A 24,018-nucleotide genomic window follows, 5' to 3' on the forward strand; every position below is an offset into this window, starting at 1 on the left:
TCTGTTCATAGATGAAGTGTTGGACAGTGTAGGTGGACAAGAAGCATACTCCTTCACTGATGGGTTATCTTGATACCACCAAATCGAAATTGCGCCGGAGGATAGGAGCAAGAAAACCTTCGCGACTAAGTGGGGTTGTTTTCAATACACTATAATGCCATTTGGGTTGAACAATGTGCTTGCTATCTTTTCACGTGTGGCTTTTGTAGCATTCAAAGAATTTATTCATAAGTTCTTGGAGGTATACTTTGATGATTGGACTATATTTGGGTTGGTTAAGTGCCATGTAGTGATCTTGTACTTGACACTGGATACCTGTCGAAGATACTAGATTACGCTCAACCTTAAGAAGTGTCTGTTTTTTCGTTCCTTTTGGGAACCTAATTGGGGCGTCACTCTGCCTCGCTATAGTTGACTGAGGTGTCGACCATGAAATTAGTAACAAATCCTCCTATGATGCGATCGAGCCAATGATTGACAATGCATGCGATCTTATCCTCCTATGCTTCCAACCTTTGCAATAGCTTTGGACACAATAGGACCGTCAAGTTTCCACCTTCCTTGACTATCTACTAGCTTCGTGATCCACTCGTATAACTTAGTAGGAAAGGAGGCGAAAAACATTTTGTGGATTTCCGCATACAGGTATGGGCCCAACCATTGTTCTTTTGATAGTCGCAGGTTTCTATTTTCTTGTGCCATGAACTCGTGGATCCTTCTCTCCAACCAGCCTTCGATTTCTTTCTTAGCTGGATTCCAGTGATATGACATCATACATCTCTTATTTAGATTCCGGTCCCAATAATGGAACCATTTGTTGGCTTGAAGGGGGCTTGACCCAGGTTCAACATTAATTAGCCTTGAGATGCAAAGCTTGAAGGAGGATAGGACGGTTTGGCAAGAGGTACGTGAAGAATATGTGCCTTGAGATGCAAAGCTTGAAGGAGGATAGGATGGTTCGGCAAGAGGCACACGAAGAGGTATGGTGTTTGAAATGCAAGACTCAGGGTCATGACAAAGACCACTACCCAATGTTTACAAATTACCTTGCAGGAGGAGGACCGATGCCTTGAAGGCCGGAAGCTCAAGTAGGACCTATCACAACGCCTGTTTTATGATGCGCTATCTGTCAAGTAGTTGGAACACATGCCACTGATAACTGTCGCTTGCTTCAAAAGTATGTACCAACGCCACAAGAGTTGTTCTGCAGCCTTTATGGGTTGGTAGGACATGATGAGTGTACTTGCAGGAGCTATGAGTTGATGATGGATAGAACTCCCACCTATAGGGTTCATGCCGAAATGCAGACCCTTAACCAGAATGCAGGGATGGAACAGAGAGGATTTCAGGGGCACAGACAAGGCCGAGGCCGAGAAGGACTTGGTAGAGGTCGAGGATAGTTGATTTGCTACAATTTCAGAGGGCCAGGACACAATGCCTACGATTTCACTAATCCAACACACCCATCGTGCAAGTAATGCATGATGTTTGATCATGAAACAAAAGATTGTCCTACGCTGATAGCTAGGATACATGACAAAGGGGTGCTACCACCTACCCCAAGTCAAAACCTGTGGATAATGAGGTCTGAGCCACGCGAGGAAGATCCGAATGTAAATATAGTGCTCCGAAGTGGTATTGTGATGGGATATGACAAGGGGAAATAGCTGGAAGACAGTACATGGGTTCGCAAAGCTTGGAAAAAAGTGGCTAAGTTTGATTTGGAGGGCGCTTGTGAACCATCCATAGAAGCTAAGAAGAGATTCGTTGAGGCCTCCACTTTAGGAAGCAAGGATAAACTATAGCTGGAGATGGACCCCTCTATACTCACAGCTTTCCTGGAAACCTATATGAAGTTACTACGCAACAGTAAAGCTGTGAAATGGTTACAAGAACTCATCAATAGATGTGTTGGTAACGCGCCAGGTGAACCACACATAGTACGAAAGGTCGGTAAGCATAAGACAAGGACAGGGCGTGAAATGAGACCCACTGTGCAGATCAGAGAATATGAAATGGATCAAGTCATTATGGATTTAGGATTAGATGCAAATGTTCTACCGAAAAAGCCATGGGAAAAAATGGGGAGACCTATGTTGCAATGGTCTCAGATTCAACTGAGGATGGAGATTGAGTAGAAAATCATACCCATTGGGCGGTTGCAGGGAGTGACCGTGGATATTGAGGGAGCGAGTGCGCTTGCAGATTTTGAAGTAATAGAGATTGTTGATGAAAGCAAGCCATGCCTTGCGCTCTTGGGAATTGACTAGGCTACTAATATAAATAGGGTAATCAATCTAAAGAAGTGAAATATGATCTTTGAGAAGAAATCACTACGCGTAATAATACCCCTAGATCCTGCTGAAGGATCACACTACATGAAACCAATCCGCGACTATGAGAGTGATGATGATCTAGACTGCATCTATAAGATAACAGTGCAAGACCAACACTAGGTGAATCCCACCATGGAGGGATAGATTACATGGGAGCATGAGAGTTCCTACACTTCAGATTCCGACGAGGAAATAGAATGCTGGTAGAATTGGTTACACGAAGTAACTATGCTAAATTGCAACATGATGACTCAATGGTTGCACTGTGTGTCATCAAAGGTAAGACATCTGCCTACTTATGATTGACTAAATGAGGTAAATACCTTTTTGGATACATTTGAAATGGAGGTGCCCTAAAAGAAATGCTTCCATGCCTTGGATTGGGCACTACGCACTACGCCCGCAAGATGGTGGGTTATGCATAAGGGGAGTTTTGATTATTAGTGCGACTGTAGGAGAATGATGAGAGCATCATTTGGGAAGCCTGAGATGCGACTAACAGACAAGTACGATGGATAGAATGATCCATGTGCACATTTGTCCAAATGGACGTAGGCTTATGGAGAAAAGCCAAAACCTGAGTGGGTTCACCTATTCTGTCATACCGTGGATGTTATCCCAATGAATTGGTATATAGAAACAGGGCTCCGCCATGGGACAAGTGAATGGGATATCCTGCACGAAGGATTCATGATGAAATTTAGTTTTGAGGAAGGATTTGATAGTATTGATGAAGCACTGCAAGAGGTGAAAGCAACCATCTTTAGGATACCACAAGGTCCTTTAGACCTGATGCATCCTGAATGGGCTGCTAAGCTGGGTCGCACATTGGAATGTTATATTGTAACTACTAAAGAGGAGGATGAGGATTTGCAAAATATTAACATTCTAGAAACAGAGGGCCACTGCGAGGTTCAAGGACTGCAGATTGATAACCCTGATATCACCACGCCGGTGACAACTAAACAGCTGAACATTGGTACGGAGGTAGAACTGAAATTCGTGAAGATTGGAGACTACTGGGACGACGCGACGGTGGACAAGGTCACTAAATTACTTCCTGAATATCAGAACTTATTCCCTACCAAATTTACAAATTTGAAAGGAATAATCGAAGATCTAGGAGTGATGAATATAACATTGAAGCCCGACGAGAAGCCAGTTAAGCAAAGGCCTTACCTTGTGAATCTGAAATACAAGGAGAAGGTTTTTTTAGAGATAGAAAAAATGCTAGCTGTAGGCATCATTGAGCCTATGGAAGAATTTGATTGGGAAGCCCAATGGTGGTAAAAGAGAAGAAGCAGAAGGATGAGATAAGGATATGCGTGGATCTGAGAAAACTAAATGACACTTGTGTGCATGATCCTTTCCCAACTTCATTCATAGATGAAGTGTTGGACAATGTAGGTGGCCAAGAAGCATACTCCTTCACTGATGGGTTCTCTCGATACCACCAAATAAAAATTACGCTGAAGGATAGGAGCAAGACAACCTTTGCGACTGAGTGGGGTTGTTTTCAATACACTATAATGCCATTTGGGTTGAAGAATGCACCTACTATCTTTTCACGCATGGCTGTTGCAGCATTCAAAGAATTTATTCATAAGTTCCTAGAGGTATACTTTCATGACTGGACTATATTCAGGCTGGTTAAGCACCATATAGCGAGCTTGCACTTGATGCTGGATACCTGTCGAAGATACTAGATCATGCTTAACCTCAAGAAGTGTCTATATTTGCGTTCCTTTTGGGAACCTAATCGGGGCATCTCTCTGCCTCACTATAGCAGATTGAGGTGCCGACCGTGAACTCTATAACAAATTCTCCTATGATGTGATCGAGCCTATGATCGACAACACATGTAATCTTATCCTCCGATGCTTCCAACCTTTGCACTGGCTTTGGGGTCCACACAATAGGGCAGTCAAGTTTCCACCTTCCTTGGCTATCTGCTAGCTTCGCAATCCACTCGTATAGCTCAGTAGGAAAGGAGGTGAAAAATATTTCATGGATCTCCGTATACAGGTATCGGTCCAACAATTGTTCTTTTGACAGCCATGGGATTCTATTTTCTTGTGCTGTGAACTTGTGGATCCTTCAATCCATCCAGCCTTCGATTTCTTTCTTAGTTGGATTCTAGTGATACGGCATCATACGTCTCTTATGTATATTCTAGTCTCGACAATGGAACCATTTGTTGGTTTGAAGGGGGCCTGACCCAGGTTCAAAGTTAATTAGCCTTGAGATGCAAAGCTTGAAGGAGGATAGGATGGTTCGGCAAGAGGTACACGAAGAATCTATGCCTTGAGATGCAAATCTTTAAGTAGGATAGGATGGTTCAGTAAGATGTATGTGAAGAGGTATGGTGTTTGAAATGCAAGAGTCAGGGTCATGACTAAGACCACCGCCCAGTGTTTAAAAATTACCTTGTAGCAGGAGGATTGATGCCTTTAAGGCTGAAAGCTCAAGCAAGACCTACCGCAATGTCTGCTTTATGATGTGCTATCTGTCAAGTAGTCAGAAAACATGCCATGGATAACTGTCACTTGCTTCAGAAGTATGTAAAAACGCCGCAAGAGTTGTTCTACAACTTTTGTAGGTCAGTACGACATGATGAGCATACTTGTAGGAGCTATGATTGATGATGGATAGAACTCCCACCTATAGGGTTCATGCCGAAACGTAGCCCCTTGAACAAAATGTAGGGATGGCACAGAGAGGATTTCAGGGGCGCAGACGAAGTGGAGGCAGAGGAGGACCTAGTAGAGGTCGAGGACAGTTAAGTTTCTACAATTGCAGAGGGCCAAGACACTATGCCCACGATTTCACTAATCCAACGCACCCGTCGTGCAAGTATTTCATGCTGTTTGATCATGAAACAAAATATTGTCCTATGCTGATAGTAGGATACATGACAAAGGGACACTATCACCTGCCCTGACTCAAAACCTATAGATGATGAGGTCTGAGCTGCACAAGGAAGATCCAAATGTAAATATAGTGCTTTGAAGTGGTATTGCGATGATATATGACAAGGGAAAATAGCTAGAAGAGTGTACATGGGTTCACAAAGCCCTGACAAAAGTGGCTGAGTCTAATTTGGAGCGCGCTCGTGAAGCATCCATGGAAGCTAAGAAGAGATTCATTGAGGCCTCCACTTTAGGAAGCAAGGATAAATCGGAGCCAGAGATGGATCCCTCTATGCTCACAACTCTCCTGGAAACCTATATGAAGTTACTACGTGATAGTAAAGCTATGAAAGGGTTACAAGAACTCATCAATAGATGTGTTGGGACCGCGCCAGGTGAACCACATGCAATACAAAATATCAATAAGCATAAGAAAAGGATAGGGCATGAAATGAGACTCACTGCGAAGATCAGAGAATATGAAATTGATCAAGTCATTTTGGATTTACGATCAGATGCGAATGTTCTACCAAAAAAGACATGGGAGAAAATGGGGAGACCTACACTGCAATGGTCTCTGATTCAGCAGAGGATGGTGATTCATTAGAAATTCATACCCATGGGGCAGCTGCAGGGAGTGACCGTGGATATTGAGGGACCGAGTGTGTTTGTAGATTTTGAAGTAATAGATATTGTTGATGACAGTAATCCCTACCTTGTGCTCTTGGGAATTGATTGGGATACTGATATAAACAGGGTAATCAATCTGAAGAAGTGAAATATGACCTTTGAGAAGAAATCACTACGTGTAATAATACCCCTGGATCCTGCTGATGGATAGCGCTACACGAAACCAATCCATGAATATGAGAGTGATGATGATCTGGACTACATCTATAAGATAAGAGTGCGAGACTAAGACTGGGTGAATCCCACCATGGATGGACAGATTACATGGGAGTGTGAGAATTCTTTCACTTTGGATTCCAACGAGGAAATAGAATGCTGGCAGAATTGGTTACACGAAGTAACTACGCTGAATTGCAACATGATGACCCGGACGCTGCGTTGTGGGTCATCAGAGGTAAGACATATACCTACTTATGATGGACTAAATAAGTTAGATACCTTTTCGGATGCATTTGAAAGGGAGGTGCCTGAAAAGCAATGCTTCCAGGCCTTGGATTGGGCACTGTGCGCTATGCCCGCAAGATGGTGGGGTACTCACAAAGGGAGTTTTGATGATTGGTGTGACTGTAGGAGAATGATGAGAGCGCAATTTGGGAAGACTAAGATGCGACTGACAGAAAAGTACGATGGACAGAATGATCTGCGCACACATATGGCCAAATGGACGTAGGCTTATGGAGAAAATCCATAGCCTGAGTGGGTTCACCTATTCTGTCATGCCCTTGGATGTTATCCCAATGAATTGGTATATAGAAACAGAGCTCCAGCATGGGACAAGTGAATGGGATATCCTGAGCGAAGGATTCATGATGACATCTAGTTTTGAGCATGGATTTGATAGTATTGATGAAGCGCTACAAGAGGTGAAAGCAACCATCTTTAGAATACCACAAGGTCCTTTAGACCTGACGCATCTGGAATGGGCTACCCAGCTGAGTCATGCACTGGAATGTTATAATGTAAATTTTGAAGAGGAGGATGAGGATCCACGGAAGATTAACATTCCAGAAATAGAGGGCCACTACGAGGTTCAAGGACCATAGATTGAGAACCCTGATATAACCACGCCAGTGAGAACTTAACAGGTGAACATTGGTACGGAGGCAGAACTGAAATTCATGAAGATTGGAGACTACTGGGACGATGCAACGATGGACAAGGTCGCTGAATTACCTCACGAATATTAGGACCTATTCCCTACCAAATTTATGGATTTGAAAGGAATAATTGGAGATATAGGAGTGATGAATATCACATTGCAGCCCGACGCGAAGCCAGTTAAGCAGAGGCCTTACCTTCTGAATCCGAAATACAAGGAGAAGGTCTGTTTAGAGCTAGAAAAAATGCAAGCAGTAGGCATCATTGAGCCTGTGGAAGAATCTGATTCGGTAAGCCCAATGGTGGTACAAGAGAAGAAGCAGGAGGATGAGATAAGGATATGTGTGGATCTTAGAAAACTGAATGATGCTTGGGTGCACGATCCTTTCCCAACTCCGTTCATAGATGAATTATTGGACAATGTAGGTGGCCATGAAGCATGCTCCTTCACTGATGGGTTCTTTGGATACCACCAAATCAAAACTGCACCAGAAGATAGGAGCAAGACAACCTTCGTGATTGAGTGGGGTTGTTTTCAATACATTGTAATGTTGTTTTGGTTGAAGAATGTTCCTGCTATCTTTTCACGTGTGGCTATTGTGGCATTCAAATAATTTATTCATAAGTTCCTAGAGGTATACTTTGATGACTGGACTATACTTGGGCTGGTTAAGCGCCATGTAGCGGGCTTGCACTTGATGTTGGATACCTGTCAAAGATACTAGATCGTGCTCAATCTCAAGAAGTGTTTGTTTTGTGTTCCTTTAGGGAACCTATTGGGGCATGTGGTTTGCAGAAAAGGGCAGATGGTAGACCCCGTGAAGATAGTAGTGATTTTGAACTTCGAAGCACCGAGGAGTGTGAAACAGATGCGCGCTACCTTGGGACATACGGGATATTACAGAAAGTTTATCAAAGTCTATGCCCAGATCACTCGACCGATGGGAAAATGCTTGAAGAAGGATGTCTCATTCTCCTGGAACGATGACTATAAGAGAAGCCTCAATATATTGAAAGAAAAGATTGTTACTGCGTTGATTCTAGTCTTCCTGAACTGGAAGAAAGAGTTTCATGTACATGTTGACGTGTCATGTAAAGCACTAGGAGTAGTACTAACACAGGATGGCGGGGAAGGCTTGGACCACCCTATCATGTTCGCAAGTCGCATATTATGCAAAGCAGAGAAGAACTATTCCACTACTGAGCACGAAGGGCTAGCTATGGTGTATGCGCTCTAGAAGTATTGACACTACTTGCTAGGATGTCACTTTAAGTTGTATATGGATCACTCCATAGTAAAGTACTTGGTCAATAAGCCTATGTTGGGGGAGCACATCTACAGATGGATCTTATTTTTCCAAGAGTATGATTTTGAAGTTGTTATGAATCTTGGGCGATTGAACGTGGGACAAGATCACCTACCACACATAGAGACAGGGGAGGAACCTACTAATTTGGAGGAAGGATTAGCTGATGCATAGATCTTTGTTCTATGCATCGCCAATGGACATTTCGAGGATATAATACACTTCCTTACAACAGGAGCTACGCCATAAGGATACTCTGTCCAACAAAAGAAGGAATTAGTGGTGCATGTGGCATATTTCTCTGTCATTGTTGGGCATCTATACAAGATGGGGACTGATGAGATATTGCGAAGATATGTACCTGAGTTTGCACGAAGTAGCATCCTCGCAGATGCGCATGGGGGCGATGTGGGAGGACATTACGCAGGGATAGCAACCGTTGTGGTGGCCAACCCTTCATCGGGATTCAAAAGCATATTGCAAGGCATGTGATGTATGTCAAATAACAAGTAGGCCATCGCAGAGGGATGAAATGCCTTTGAATCTGCAAATGACGTTGCAACCTTTCAAGAAGTTGGTAATCAATTTTGTAGGATCTATTCAGCCCCAAGGTAAGACAAGTGCGAGGTACATTATCACTGCGACAAAGTACTTGACTCATTGGGCAGAAGCACAGCTGGTGAAGGATTGCACAGGTGCGACTACCACAAAGTTTTTATTTGAACATGTACTGACGTGATTTGGCTGCCCAAAGATTTTGATGAGTGATCGGCGTACGCACTTTTTGAAGGAAACAATTAGCATGCCGATGAAAGAATTTCAGGTGTATCATCAGAAGAGCACACCTTATCACCCACAGGCTACCGGGACAGTGGATGCATTAAAAGAAGTGCTTGAAAATGCGTTGACCAAGGTATGCAATTCTCAGTGAAGTGATTGGGACCTATGCATACCTACCGTATTATGGGCTTATCGGATGGCGTGCAAGAAGTTAACGGGACAGACACCCTTTAGGTTGGTATATGGTGTTGAAGCAGTGATGCCTATGGGATACATCATGCCTAGTTTGTGCATAGCAATTCTCATAGGTATGACAGATCGTGGAGCCCTAAAAGAGAGGCTCGTGCAGTTGGATGACCTTGAAGAAGAGAGAATTTTGGTTGGATTTCATCAACAGGTCCAAAAGTAGCGTGAAAAAGCATGGGACGACTGACATATTAAGTTGCACACCTTTAAAGTGAATGACCTGGTGCTGCTGTATTACAGTAAGTTTGATAAATCTCCAGGGAAATCCATAATGCATTGGCTGGGGCCCTATGTTATTAAGGAGATTATCGACAGTGGCGCGGTCTAGCTGGTTAAGTTGAATGGTGATTCCTTCCCAGGAAAGGTGAATGGCAGTTGATTGAAGCCATACAAAGGTGGCCCAACCATCTAACTATATGACAGAAGCATAGTCTTAACACTCCAAGTAGCTGAAAGGAGGCACGAGACAATAAACTACACTAGCCGGGTTCGGGATCTCAGCGATGTCAGGATTGTGCAAAGTAGCGAAGTGTCACACAGTCCTTGACAGTGCGAAGACAACTACGCTAGTGCCTAGGTCTGCCAGAAAGTGACCATTAAAGTCACTATTCAGGATTTGATGGTTGGTTTTATGCCAAATGGAGTGGGCAGCAGGCAATAAAGGTTAACTTTATGGATTAGAATCTTCGAAATATGCCACCAATCTAGCATTAATGGGCTGAATTTGGGGGAAACGGTTGAATATGAATTCAAAAGGCCCTATAAATTACAAGTGGTTGTCTACAGAAAAACACTTGGCATTTTGAAAATTCAGTTGTTGCGTTATCAAGTGTGTATGGAACTTTTGAATTTTGAGGCTTTGAGAGCAAGTTCAGTGTTTGAAACATTGTTGAAGGAGAAATAGGACCTCTTGACTAGAATGATGTCAACACCCAAGGAAGCCACGTAGGAAATTACGGTAGTAGAAGCCCCAGAGAGTGCTGAAGTAATAGTTGAGGTCCCTAAATCACCCATAACACTGAGACCTAAGAAGGATAAGCAAACTATGATACTGGTGCATGTCTCACCACAAAACCCATAGAGGACCAAGCTCACTTTGTAGGAAAAGGCGAAGGTCATTAATCTGGAGGCCTACAAGGAGGAATATGAAGAAATCCTGGTGGAGGAGGAGGACGTAGAAATGGAAGTTGAAACCGAGGGTGCAGACCCTATTACCCAGTTACCCGAATATGTTCCTTCGTGCAAGGGCAAAGCCAAAGTACTGAAGGACATAGATGAGAGAAAGAGCTCTCTGCAAACTCCATTGCTTCCAGATGATATTTTTGTTTAGGGGCCGCACTTAGGGTGAGTTCCTGTACTGAAATTCAAATATTGGGACCTCATAGATCATGAGAAATTCCTACATCTAGCGACTGAGCAGCTAATGCACCAACAGATGGACGCGACAGCTGGAACGATTGAATTAGAGCCGTGAAAATGGCTCAAAGGCTGTAGAGAAAGCTGGGTTGCTTAACCTTCTCTGGGTGTCGCATTATCACCATGCCCCAGTTACTGTCTTCATCACTAGGCAGCTGCTCTACTTGGTGCATGATGGAATTTTGTGGCTGTAGGAGCCCATTCCCATCATAGATCACCTGATTCATTGAATCACAAGGCTCCCTTACTCAGGGGAGGATCCAACCAACATATCAGAGGGAAAAGGTGGTGAGTTGGCCCTCACAGAAGTAGTGAAGAAGAAGTTCAAGTTAGAGAAGAAGAAGCACAGATATGCCATCTCCAGCATTAACAACCCTGCAGTCAAGGTCTCAACACAACTTTTAGCAGGGAAAGTGATGCGGAAGTGTCGCGCAGATGAGGTGCCCGTGCCTATTATTGCACTGGTGACCCAATACACGGAACGAGTCTAGTTCAACTGGGCGAATTATCTCTGTGGCAAGTTCCTTACAAACTGTTGCAAGGCACAGGAGCAGGGTAAAATGTTTCACTATGCATGGCTCCTGTTGTTGATCGTTCTAGTGGCATGGGAGCTGCCCGAAGATAGCCAATTCCCTTATGTCGTGTCAGACATTCCAGAGGCAGCAAAGTACGCTTCGTTGTGGGTGACCAAGGATGCATAACGCATCAAAGAAAGCAAGATATTTTGGATCTTAATGGAGATCAATATCTGGATGGGGATCAATTGCAAGCTATGGTTGTTGCCCATAGTATACACTAGTTTACAAAGCTTTGTAGAATTCAAAGTGGATTTCCACCATGTTTTTATGAGGGCATAGAAGGACCCTACGAAGACATGGCATAACCTACCATACCCGGCGAATAATGATGTAATTTTTGCAGTCCTTGAGTCTTGGCCACTGGAATGGTGCACTCCAGTAGGTTCTGCGGTGGAAATAGATAAGTCTGCCACGCAGTGCAAGAAGGAAGAGACAAAGCTCCAAATGGTGTAGCTGGAGAAGAAGCGTAGAAAGGAGGAAGCAGAGACTAAAGCCCAGGAAGCGTACGATGCCATGGAATTGGCGGAATAGCAGAAAACAGGAGGAGAAGAGCAAGAAGGACAAAAGTCACCTTCGCCTGGCACTAAGGCAAAAAAAGGGACAAAACAAGGTGGCACCGACCTGCAAACGACATCTACCCAACTCAAGCGTCTATGACCAGGAGAGCAGGTAGTGCCACGAAAGAAAACCAAGGCATCAAAAACATCTTTCGACCTAATCACCCTCACTGAGGGGGATTTGCATGATATCAGAGAAACGGTGAGGGATGTCACCACGGAGGCCCTCCAATAGTTCGAAGAACAACAACAGCTAGTATTGGAGGTTCTCCAGATAGATTTGTAGGAGTTGTAGGTATGCACTCCATAGGCTAGCACAGTGTCCACAAGCCTCGTGATCGACACTTCAATTGCCGAGGAGATGTTGTGCACAAGGGTGACCAACACGATAGTGCTACCAGATGGGGCACTTACTATAGAGAAGGAGGCCAATAGGCCCACGGTTAGCATTTTGAAAGCGGTAGGATTGAACATGGTTGCGCTCCCTTGGGAGACACTCTACCTCTTACAGGATGGAGTCACTGCGGAACTCAGGGCCCAGGAGAGTCGTGCTCTATAGGTGATGAGCGAGCAGTGCATCAACATCAAGTAGTTGGGCCTACAGTGCAATGTGGCAGTGGAGCAGAACACTCAAATAATGCAAGTAGTGGAGGAAGCCTGCCAAATGGTCCTAGAGTTGGACATTAAGGCATAAGAACTGGTAGAGGCGCGCATCCGCAAGTTAGCCACATGAGTGTGCTATGTTCGAGAAGGAATGGCTAGGGTTTAGCTGGAGCTGAACCTGCATATCACTGAATTGCAGTTGAAGGCCCAACCTTCAACTCCACCAAAAGTTAGGGAACATTATATCACTATTGTTACAACAACAATAGCGGTGGTCGATAGTGCAATGGCAGATTCCATGCAGGTTTTCGAATAGTCATTTGAGGTCCTAACCACCCTGCAAGAGGACCCACATGTAGAGCACCTAGAGAAAAAGGCATGCAAGCTACAACAAAGGTATAACGAGGTCAAAAGGATCACGCAGAAAGTTTCCCTTACGCAGAGGCTTGCACGGATGTAGGAGGCAAATGCGCTCAAGGAACAGGTGGATGCCACTCGACACAAAGAAGCGGTCCTAAAAGTGTGCATACAACCATGGATAGATGAGGCTTATGCGATCATAGAATCCATTGAAGGAAAGCTCGCACAATTGCAAGAAACTTAGCAGAAGATTCAGGGCATTAGTTCAACAGCAGTCACCGAGCAGCGAGTGGAAGAAGTCCAGCAGGCGGCTACTCAGTGTGCCACCAAAGTTGTGGCGATCTAGACAGACTTGGGAGGTCTTCGCACTAATATATCTGCACCTACAAAGTGACTCGAGGGCGAGTCACTATGTTTTTGTTGGGTGCCTGTTAGGCGCAGGATCCCCCAAGGGAAGTTTTGGGGCTTAAATCCCATATTTTGGTCATAATTTTGTAATCCAAATGTAAAGACTCTGCATTCTGTGGTCGTGGAGCATGTAGATGTTAAAGACTCATAGGGTTGTCCTCCCTTATTTTGGAAATGTAATGTCGGTTGTAGAAGATCTGCCCATGGTCCATGGACCATGGGATTGTATAAATAGAGCTAAGCTCTAGGAATCAATATAAAAATCAAGAAAGATATGATGTATGAAAGATAGCTCTCACAACATCCATTGAAGGAAAGGTCGAAAGCTGCAGTTGTCACCCACAGTATATGCCAGTTTACAAGGCTTTGCAGAATTCAAAGCGGATTTCCACCATGTTTTTATCAGGGCACGGAAGGACCCTACGAAGACATGGAATAACCTACCATACCTAGGGAATGATGATGTAATTTTTGCAGTCCTTGAGTCTTGGCCATTGGAATGGTGCACTCCAGCAGGTTCCACGGTGGAAACAGATAAGTCTGCCATGCAGCGCAAGAAGGAAGAGACAAAGCTCCAAATGGCACAGCTGGCGAAGAAGTGTAGAAAGGAGGAAGTATAGACTAAGGCCCAGGAAGCGCGCAATGCCATGAAATTGGCCTAATAGTAGAAAGCAAGAGGAGAAGAGCAAGAAGGACAAAAAGTCACCTTCGCCCAGAACTAAGGCAAAAACATAGACAGAACAAGGTGGCACCGACCTGCAGACAACATCCACCAACCTCAAGCCTCTATGATCAGCAGAGCAGGCAGTGCCACGAGAGAAAACCAAGGCATCAAAATCATCTTTTGACCTAATCACCCTCATTGAGGGGGATTTGCATGATATCGGAGAAACGGTGAGGGATGTCACCACGGAGGCCCTCCAATAGTTCGAAGAATAATAGCAGCTAGTATTGGAGGCTCTCCGGATAGATTTGTAGGAGTTGCAAGTATGCACTCCATAGGCTGGCATAGTGTCCACAAGCCTCATGATAGATGCTTCAACTTCCGAGGAGATGTTGCACACAAGGGTGACCAACACAATAGTGCTACCAGATGGGGCACTTACTATAGAGAAGGAGGTCAATAGGCCCACGGTTAGAAGTTTGAAAGGGGTAGGATTGAACATGGCTACGCTCCCTCGGGAGACGCTCTACCTCTTACAGGATGGAGTCATCATGGAACTCAGGGCCCGGGAGAGTTACACTCTATAGGTGATGAGCGAGCAGTGCATCAACATCGAGCAGTTGAGCCTGCAGCACAACGTGGCAGTGGAGCAGAACACGCAAATAATGCAGGTAGTGGAGGAAGCCTGCCAAATGGTCCCGGAGTTGAACATTTAGGTAGAAGAACCGGTAGAGGCACGCATTTGCAAGTTAGCCACATGAGTGTGTGACGCTCGAGAAGAAATTGCTAGGGTTTTGCTGGAGTTGAACCTACATATCACTGAATTGCAGTTGAAGGCCCAACCTTCTACTCCGCCAGAAGTTAGGGAACATTGTACCACTGTTGTTACAACAACAATAGTGGTGGTCGACAATGCAGTGGAAGATTGCATGCAGGTTTTTGAACAGTCATTTGAGGTCCTAACCACCCTGCAGGAGGACCCGCATGTAGAGCGCCTGGAGACAGAGGCACGCGAGCTACAACAAAGGTATGACGAGGTCAAAGGGATCATGTAGAAAGTTTCCCTTACACAGAGGCTTGCATGGATGTAGGAGGCAAATGCACTCAAGGAATAGGTGGATGTCACTCAGCACAAAGAAACGGTCGTAAAATTGCGCATATAGCCATGGATAGATGAGGCTTATGCGATCACATCATCCATTGAAGGAGAGCTCGTGCAACTACATAAAAGTTAGCAGAAGATTTAGGGCATGAGTTCAGTAGTAGTCATCAAGCAGCGAGTGGAAGAAGTCCAGCAGGTGGTTGCTCAATGCGCTACCTAGGTTTCGGTGATCCAGATGGACCTGTGATCCGAATGGAAAATGGCATCAACTCATGGTACTCATCCATCCATATTATTCATCGACCCATGGAATTTACCCATGGTATTATAAATGGCATCCGCCCGTGGTATTGTAAAATCCACCCATATTATTCATCGACCCATGGAATTTACCCATGGTATTGTAAATGGCATCTACCCGTGGTATTGTAAAATCCACCCATGGTATTGATTCACCCATGGAATTGACCCGTGGTATTGTAACTGAAAAATACTATAAGTAACAAGTCACATTTTGTAAAAGGACAGATTGTCCGCCACAATGTAGCCTTTACAGTTCAGAGGTATGTAGCCACACATCTCTTCTCAGAGATAAGCTACTATTGCCCTAACTGGTTTATTTCCACTTGGGTTTTAATAAAAAATTTCTTTGTGGTTTTGTTAAAAATAAATAAATAAATAAAAAATGAAATGCCAGAAGAAAAATAAGGAGAATGCCCAATAAACAAAACCACAAAGAAATTTTTTATTAAAACCCAAGTGGAAATAAACCAGTTAGGGCAATAGTAGCTTATCTCTGAGAAGAGATGTGTGGCTACATGCCTCTGAACTGTAAAGGCTACATTATGGCGGACAATCTGTCCTTTTACAAAATGTGACTTGTTACTTATAGTATTTTTCAGTTACAATACCACGGGTCAATTCCATGGGTGAATGAATACCATGGGTGGATTTTACAATACCACGGGCAGATGCCATTTACAATACCATGGGTAAATTCCATGGGTCGATGAAGAATATGGGTGGATTTTACAATACCATGGGTGGATGCCATTTATAATACCATGGGTAAATTCCATGGGTCGATGAATAATATGGATGGATGAGTACCATGAGTTGATGCCATTTTCCATTCGGATCAACCTGGGAGGTCTTTGTGCTAAGATCTTTGCACCTGCAAAGTGACTCAAGGGTGAGTCACAATGTTTGTGTTGGGGGCCTGTTGGGCGCGGGATCCCCCAAGGGCAGTTTTGGGGCTTAAATCCCATATTTTGTTCATAATTTTGTAATCGAAATGTAAAGACTCTGCATTTTGTGGTCGTGGAGTGTGTAGATGTTAAAGAGTCATAGGGTTGTCCTCCCTTATTTTGGAAATGTAATGTCAGTTGTAGAAGATCTACCCATGGTCCATGGACCATGGGATTGTATAAATAGAGCTAAGCTCTAGGAATCAATAGAAAAATCAAGAAAGATATGATGTATGAAAGATAGATCTAAAGTAGAAGTCTAAGTCTTGGGTCATAGTGTAGGTAGAGGCTCTGCAGCTGAGTGTACAGAGGCCTAGAAGTCCGCAATAAAGTGCGCAGACCCCTGCAGTTGAGTGCGCAGGGTGGGTCGAGTTTGTAATTGTCCGGAATTATTAATAAAGAGAAGTATTCTACAATTTTTGCGTCTTTATTTCCTGTTTATGCATCTCTTATGTCGGGTATGAATTTCACTTATCATACTTTTATGATGCGTGAATATATGTAATTGTGTTGGTGAAGTGAACGCAAGTAAGAACATTGGTTTACATGAAGCTAACTAAGATCTGTTAATAAGATAAGTAAGACACTTACCCTGGTTTGGGAAATATCACAGTTCACTGCCCTAGCAACGCAAAAGGACTTTTTCCCCTGATTAGGGCTTCACAGAAGCCGATTGTACCCTTTTGCGAAGGTACTGAAAGGTGGAACAGAGGGTTAAGCAACCTACACAAAGGTTGGTCTAGCTGGACTAAACTGACATCACAACCATCTCAAGGCTATGGAAACTTGGTTCTAGCATCCCCCCATACTACTTCGGGTGAGACTTCTATCTGCACTCCGTAGGCTGATGCTGAAAGGGCCAGTAGTGTAGGGATTTGTTCGGCTAGTTAACGTTGAAACTGGGTCAGGCCTCCTTCAAGCCAACACCTGCCATTGTAGATTTCTCAGAACTAATGTAAGGTTTTATGGACTTTCTAGTTCCTCTTCTAGATCCCCTCGTTCTTATATCAATGGAATATTAATCCAGATCCTCTAGTTCTTCTATCAATGGAATATTCAAATATGTTCCTTCTTCTTCCTCTTCACTAGGGATTTCTAGTTCTTGTCCTAAAAGTTGTTCTCCAGTTGTGGATAGAAAAGTTACTTCTTTTGTTGGGGATGTAGGATCCTCATCTTCTATTATGGCTTCAATTGATGAACTTGGTGAATCTCTAAGTTAGATTTTAGATCTAAGTACCTCAGAAAGTTTGTGTCTACCTGCAATGGATGGAATATGAGTTTGGGTGGATGGTATGGCACTATGAGGTCGTGGTGAGGTGAGCGATGATGTTGGAATCAAAGTTCTACCTCTACCTACAAATCTACCTCTAGAATATCTTTCCCCATGCATATCATTTTTATTATTTTTTAATTTTTAATAAGGAGAAAAATAAAAAGACTCCTATATACACTTCCACGGAAACAACACTAAAATGTTTTGTAATTTAATTGATGCTAAGTTAGTTACATGAATTATCACCCAGAGCTAGTAAACTAATGAGGTGTATGTGCACTGTATGTGCTAAGAGCCTTCGTCACTCATTCAATTCCTAAGTTATTTGAGTTATAGAAATGCACATTTTTTTCTATAGATATTTAACTTATACAAAATGAAATCAATTCTACTTTACTTGCTTGAATAATGATCAAAATCACAATTGCCTTAAAATAAAATAACTCTTGGTCTTAAAATCACACTTGCTTAAATATCAAACATCACTCTTGAAAAACATAACTGATTAAATGTAATTTACTCTCAAAACCACACTTTCTTGAATGAAAATTAGAAAACCGGGCTTTCTTAAATGTAAATCACACTTAGAAATGAATATATTCTAACTTAAAGAAAGATTAGTTTTGTAATTGAAAAATCACTACAATGCAAATCTTATACTTCTACTGCTATGTTAGATCATACTATAGAGTAAAATGCATCTGAAATATTTATTCACCTAAACAATAAAATGATTTTCAGAAACAATCTCAAACTTATATCTAAGAATCAAAACTCAATTACTCAAATGAATTGACAAAAATCTACAGGAAATATAAACTGAAATACTAACTGTTAATGAAAGAAGACCTTACTATCTCGAGGGTGCCCTCCTATGAGAAGCAGGTAGCATTATCAAGCTTTCATAAGTTAACTATCCACGTATTGATATCGCATAGTAGAATGAAATTGAAACATATTTTTTATATATAAAAAATAGAGTGCTTACAGATAAAATTCAAGTCTGTTTTATCCATGCCGAGAGGCATATTTATAAAACCATTACACAATAAATGTTTCCAGAGATTTACACCTATGATAATTGAATTTGGATATAATTAACTGAAGAGATAAGATATCGCAATCTTGCTCATCATTTTCTATCAACAGAGAAAATCATTAGGCGGAAAATCTACATCTCACTCTCTTGATTCGCCTTTCATGATAGTGGACTTATCCTTTGATTGAACTTATAGGGTGACTGCTTCATCGATCCAGATTCTGTAAATAGGAACAAATTGTTGTCGTGTTTGTTTTTCAACTACCCATGTGCCTTGTTTCTTGGATGAGGCTCCACAACCTATCAAACCTTGGACTTAGCTGCAAAAACATTCATCAAGTGTAGAATCGCTGTAATTCAGTAGCTCAAATAGATATTAAGTTAAATAATAAATATAAATGAAATTTATGAAATATAAAATGATTATATACCTCCTATGCTTTCAATCTTGTAAATTGATTCCCAAATTATAGTTATGAAGGTCAAAAAGGAATTAGAATGAAAAAGGATTGTAAAAAAGAAGCAATTATGGGGTTGAATAGGAAGAATAGCAGGGTAAGGCTTTCCTTGGAAGGTGTATGATTGCAAGGAAGGGGAAACCAAAGAAAATTGGCTTTAAAAAATGCATGTGCATGCTCAGTAGGACCAAGCATACAATGTGCATGTTCCATGAAGCAATGAGCCAAATTTGTTCTTGTACTTAAAATATTGAGCACAATGAATAACATGGATGGACATGACAATTCAGGACATCGGAGATTTTATTGACGTGGAGTCTGAGGGAGAATTGCAAAAAAGAGACATAATGCATTTTAGATCAGAGGTAGATCATGCTTAAGAATCAAGTATTCAAGCAGGTCAAATTGCAATGGAATCCCTTTGGACTAGATGAAGCTACTTGGGAAATGGAAGATCAGATGAGGGTATCTTACCCATTTTTATTTAACATGTAAATGAATGTAAAAAAAGAGAGATCTGTATGTAAAGCTTGTTGTTGTGCTTTCTTTTCGATGTATATAACACCAAAGGTGGTGTTCCTTTAAAGGGGTGGGGTTTGTAATAGCCCTTTTTTCTAACCCGCATGAATTGTCAATATGCATGTTTGTTTATGTGAAATTAAAATATGGATGAGCCAGAAGAGTGGACATGAATTCAAAGCTTGAGGAAGAGGAGTTTCTTGTGCATTATCTAAACCCAAATCCAAGCCTTAATTTATTCCCAACCTATCTGCTTAACACATTAAATGGTTTACTGGTGTAAGCATCAAAGTTGTGTATGGGCCACCTAAGTGAAGGGTGAGTCCATATTCTCCCTATTCAGATGGGATGTGTTGCATAAGTCAACATGCAAGAGAGGGACAAGAGAAGGGACATGAAGAAGAAGAGGGATATGAAGGGATGAAAAGTAGAGAGAGAGCTCAACATTAAGTGAAACATACGTGGATGAGCATGAGCACTCAAGAGAAACAACGTTGCAAAAATCCTTTGTGGTGTGATTAGGAAACCACTCTCTACATTTTGGTGTGACCCAATGCATGTATCAGTGTTGGATTTGGTCGAAGAGACTTAAGGGAGATATTGAATCACTTGGTATGTGCCTTGGGCCTGAAAAACCACCCTTAGAGTGAGATTATACTCCTAGACTAAGCGAACCTTCATTGAACCTTATGTGAATCCTTGTGATTGATTTTAAGAAATAGAGAGAATCACTGCGATGCTTATGGACTAGAAACAATTGGTAGACCACCTGGATAATGGACTTCCCCATCCATTTGTATATTTATGAATGCAACACCTTCCTTTCTATTTGTCGTGTTAATGCCATTCATAAAAGGTATATATGTGAAATACAAGCATAAATTGCTAGAGATGAAGTGATTTTGAAAAAAAACTAGAATTACCTAAAGAATATATAAATTAGCAAAAATGTGAATATTTATATCAAACAAATAAAAATTTAGCAAGCTTCCCCTTTACTTTGTGGCCCTCCCCTAACCCCTAGCTTGTCTATAGAACATTAAAAAAAATGGACATGTTTAATGAATTGAACACCTAAATTATTTAGAGGGTATATTAAATGATATCAAGGAATGACCACTTAATAATTTCATGTTCAAAGGTTTATGATTGTGTGTCATGGTTAACTTAGGCATGTAAAAAAATTAACTATTAATTATGTTATATTAAAATGACTTGTTGGGGTTTGCATCACCTAATGACCAAAAGGAGTTATGAGTAACCATTTCAATTGAAGGTACCAATGGATGATTGCATGAAGACTACCACATTATCTAGTTCCTTGGACACTTTAGCTCCAATCAATGAAAATAATTCAATAAGATGGTGAATTTTGAATTATCCCCACTTCTAGCTTGAAACAATATTATTTTAATCTGTGATTGAAGGAAAGGGTGAATCATTCACCTATGATTTTTAATGCAACCCATTTGAAAGGGAATTTATTATTTAAATTTTGTAAATTCCCCTTGATGAACATTCCAAGGATGGTAATTTTGGGTTGTATTTGAACTATGGATTTTGAGCACATTACTTGAGGTCTCATGGTTTTATTTGCTCATTAAAATCATTTATAATTGCAATAAGAAATTATAATCTATACCAGGATGGTTCTTATCATTTTGACAAGGTGATGGGAAAATAATAAAAATATTTTTTGACATATTTTGAATGCATTTATGTCATTTTGATGGTCATTATGATTTTTAAAAGGATCTAAAAGACTTTTTTTTTGTATTTCTGATGAGAAAAAATCTACATTCATTGCCCAAGAAGTGCATCTAGCTCCACGGGAAGGACAATTCAAGTTGTGGTCTCTACCTTTCTCTCCCTTAATCATTATAGGTAATCAGATCTTACATTGAGATATTATGTCTCTAGCTTGTCCCTCTTACATATACCTTTCTCTAAGTGTATCCCTCTACACTTGGGTGTGTTCCTCAACAAGACCATCCGCAACTTGATCTCAAAATTTATCTTCTTTCTTCTAAGTGGAAATTGATAGGTAATCCTCATGGCACCTACAATTCCATTCCATCCTAAACATCCAATAAACCATATAGAACCCTTTTTATTATGACCTCATAGTCGAAGCACCGAATTCTATTTTCCACCATACAACTCACAAACCCAAAATAGTTTTCTTTCTTTTCATATTTAAGTTATTGTCGTGATTAGTTAGTATGCTCATTTTAATTAGGTTTGTTCACATTGAAATTTAAAGTCATTTATAAAGGGAGAAAGGTAATCACTCTTTAACTTCTTTAACTAATTGTGTTTCTTCACTTTATTTCTCTCTCTTGAATTATTTTATTAAATACATGTTTATTTATTCTATATTTGTTAAATATTAATTTAACTTCAAGTTAGAAAATAAAAAACAAAATATAAAAATATTAATTTTCATTTTAAATGATTTTCCTCCTCCCTCGATGAAAGTGATTTAGATTTCAATTCCAATGATTTAAAGGGAAAGTGAAAGTGATCTACATTGATCTACAAATATTTTAGTTAGTTTAATGTAATGGGTAATTATGTTTACATTATAGTTGTATGATTGGTGTAGTATATGTCAAATCAGTAAAATGAGAGAACGGTTAGACCATGTAATACGCAATGATGGTAGAAATGGTTACAATTATGTTCCATTTGTCTAACATCTTGGTAATGAACTTGTAATGAAACCTTGTCCATTGTTGGTGATTTGTATGTTGGTGTTAGGGAACAACCATTTTGTTGGAAAATCCCATGGACTTTCGTATGCTATTTAGAAAACAACATCTAGAGCAATAAAAGAAATGATATATGGATAGTTAGTTTACTAATATCCTTGTCACTTTATTGGAATCATGTTTCTTTAGAATTCGACCCTAAATACCACAAGTGAGGCTCTCCAATGCACATATCCTATTTCTCTCCTTGGATGCTCTAATTTATGTACACATCTCTCTAGGTATGAAAATTTCTCCACCATAGATCACAATGGAGCCACTTGTTTCTCCCACTACTATGCCTTTCATTCCACTAATGCAATTCTTGTAGAAATTTTGAATAATATGACACTTATTCACAGAGATTATCCTGATTATACACTATTGCAGAATGCATGCATAATACATAACCTCCTCTACGTTGATCATCAATTTTGGGGAATTAAAAACAATGAAACATCAATCGCATGCGCACATTAACACAGTATGTACTGGGGAAAGCATACAACTGAAAACCCCCACTATTTGTATATTATAATGATAGAGAACATGTAACAATACATAGTACAATACTCCTCACAAGTACTCAGTACTATCTCCACCTGTTACACACAAACTAGCTCAGATCTGAATCAAGTCACAGGTTCAAATCTCCTCCGCTGTCTACCTGCCTCCATTGCGCAATCCAAAGTAAGAATAGGAATGATCCAAGCTCATTTTCCTTGGCTTGTACTTCGCAGTCCTCATTAGCAATCTCCATCATTGATTTTGCAAATCTCATGCACAACTATAGTCACAACTAATAGCAGTCTCCACCTCTAACACTTGTCTCCACTGAACTGTCCATGCACTGAGTTAACTGATGTATTCTTTAGTTGCTTTATGAGTTAATAATTAGTGAATTAATTAATAATTAATTCACATCACTCATCACTAGTGTATTCTGTAGTTAGACTAAATACAACTAGTTCAACTAAGTCAAACTGAACACAACTCCATCAACTCCTCAATCAACTCCACCAAACTCAACCACTTGAGTTCTAACTGAAGTCCATCATGCAATAGCTCAACTGACCCATAAGAAAATCATATTTCCTTCTGAAAATTGCATGTGCCACATTCGTAGCTCGAACTAAAGTGCTCCAAGGGGATAAGATAATGTTTATAGTCCAAATATTATTAAGAGCTAATAATATTCGACTGTTCTATTTTTAGCCTGGCAGTCTAAAAATAGACTCCGCCCATATGTCTAAAAATAGAAGTCCATATATTTTTACCAACATGACCAATCATCCACAAATATCATCCTGCAACTCATAGACCATGATCCATATGTCTAAAAATAGACTTTGCGCCAAAAATAGCCTGCAGGCCCACTTAGTGAAGGTGACTTCTTTTCACTAAGCTCCATCATCTTGTTGCATTTTCAACACCCCCTCTCAACAAGATATGGATTATCTGCAACCCCTATCCTGCCTCGGTGGTATTTGAATTTGCTCCTGGTGAGCTCCTTTGTCAAGATATTAGTATCCTGATCCTCCGTTGGAATGTATGAAAGTAACATGATTCTCCTCTGCACACAATCTCTGATATGATGGTACCTGATGTCAATGTGCTTAGATCTATCATGAAATACTGGATTAGCCAAGATTTTAATGCAACTCTGGTTATCACAATA

This window comes from Pinus tabuliformis, chromosome 8, assembly GCF_031772625.1.
Source record: "Pinus tabuliformis cultivar Carrire ecotype Pingquan chromosome 8, CPIR1, whole genome shotgun sequence".
Classification (NCBI taxonomy): Eukaryota; Viridiplantae; Streptophyta; class Pinopsida; order Pinales; family Pinaceae; genus Pinus; species Pinus tabuliformis.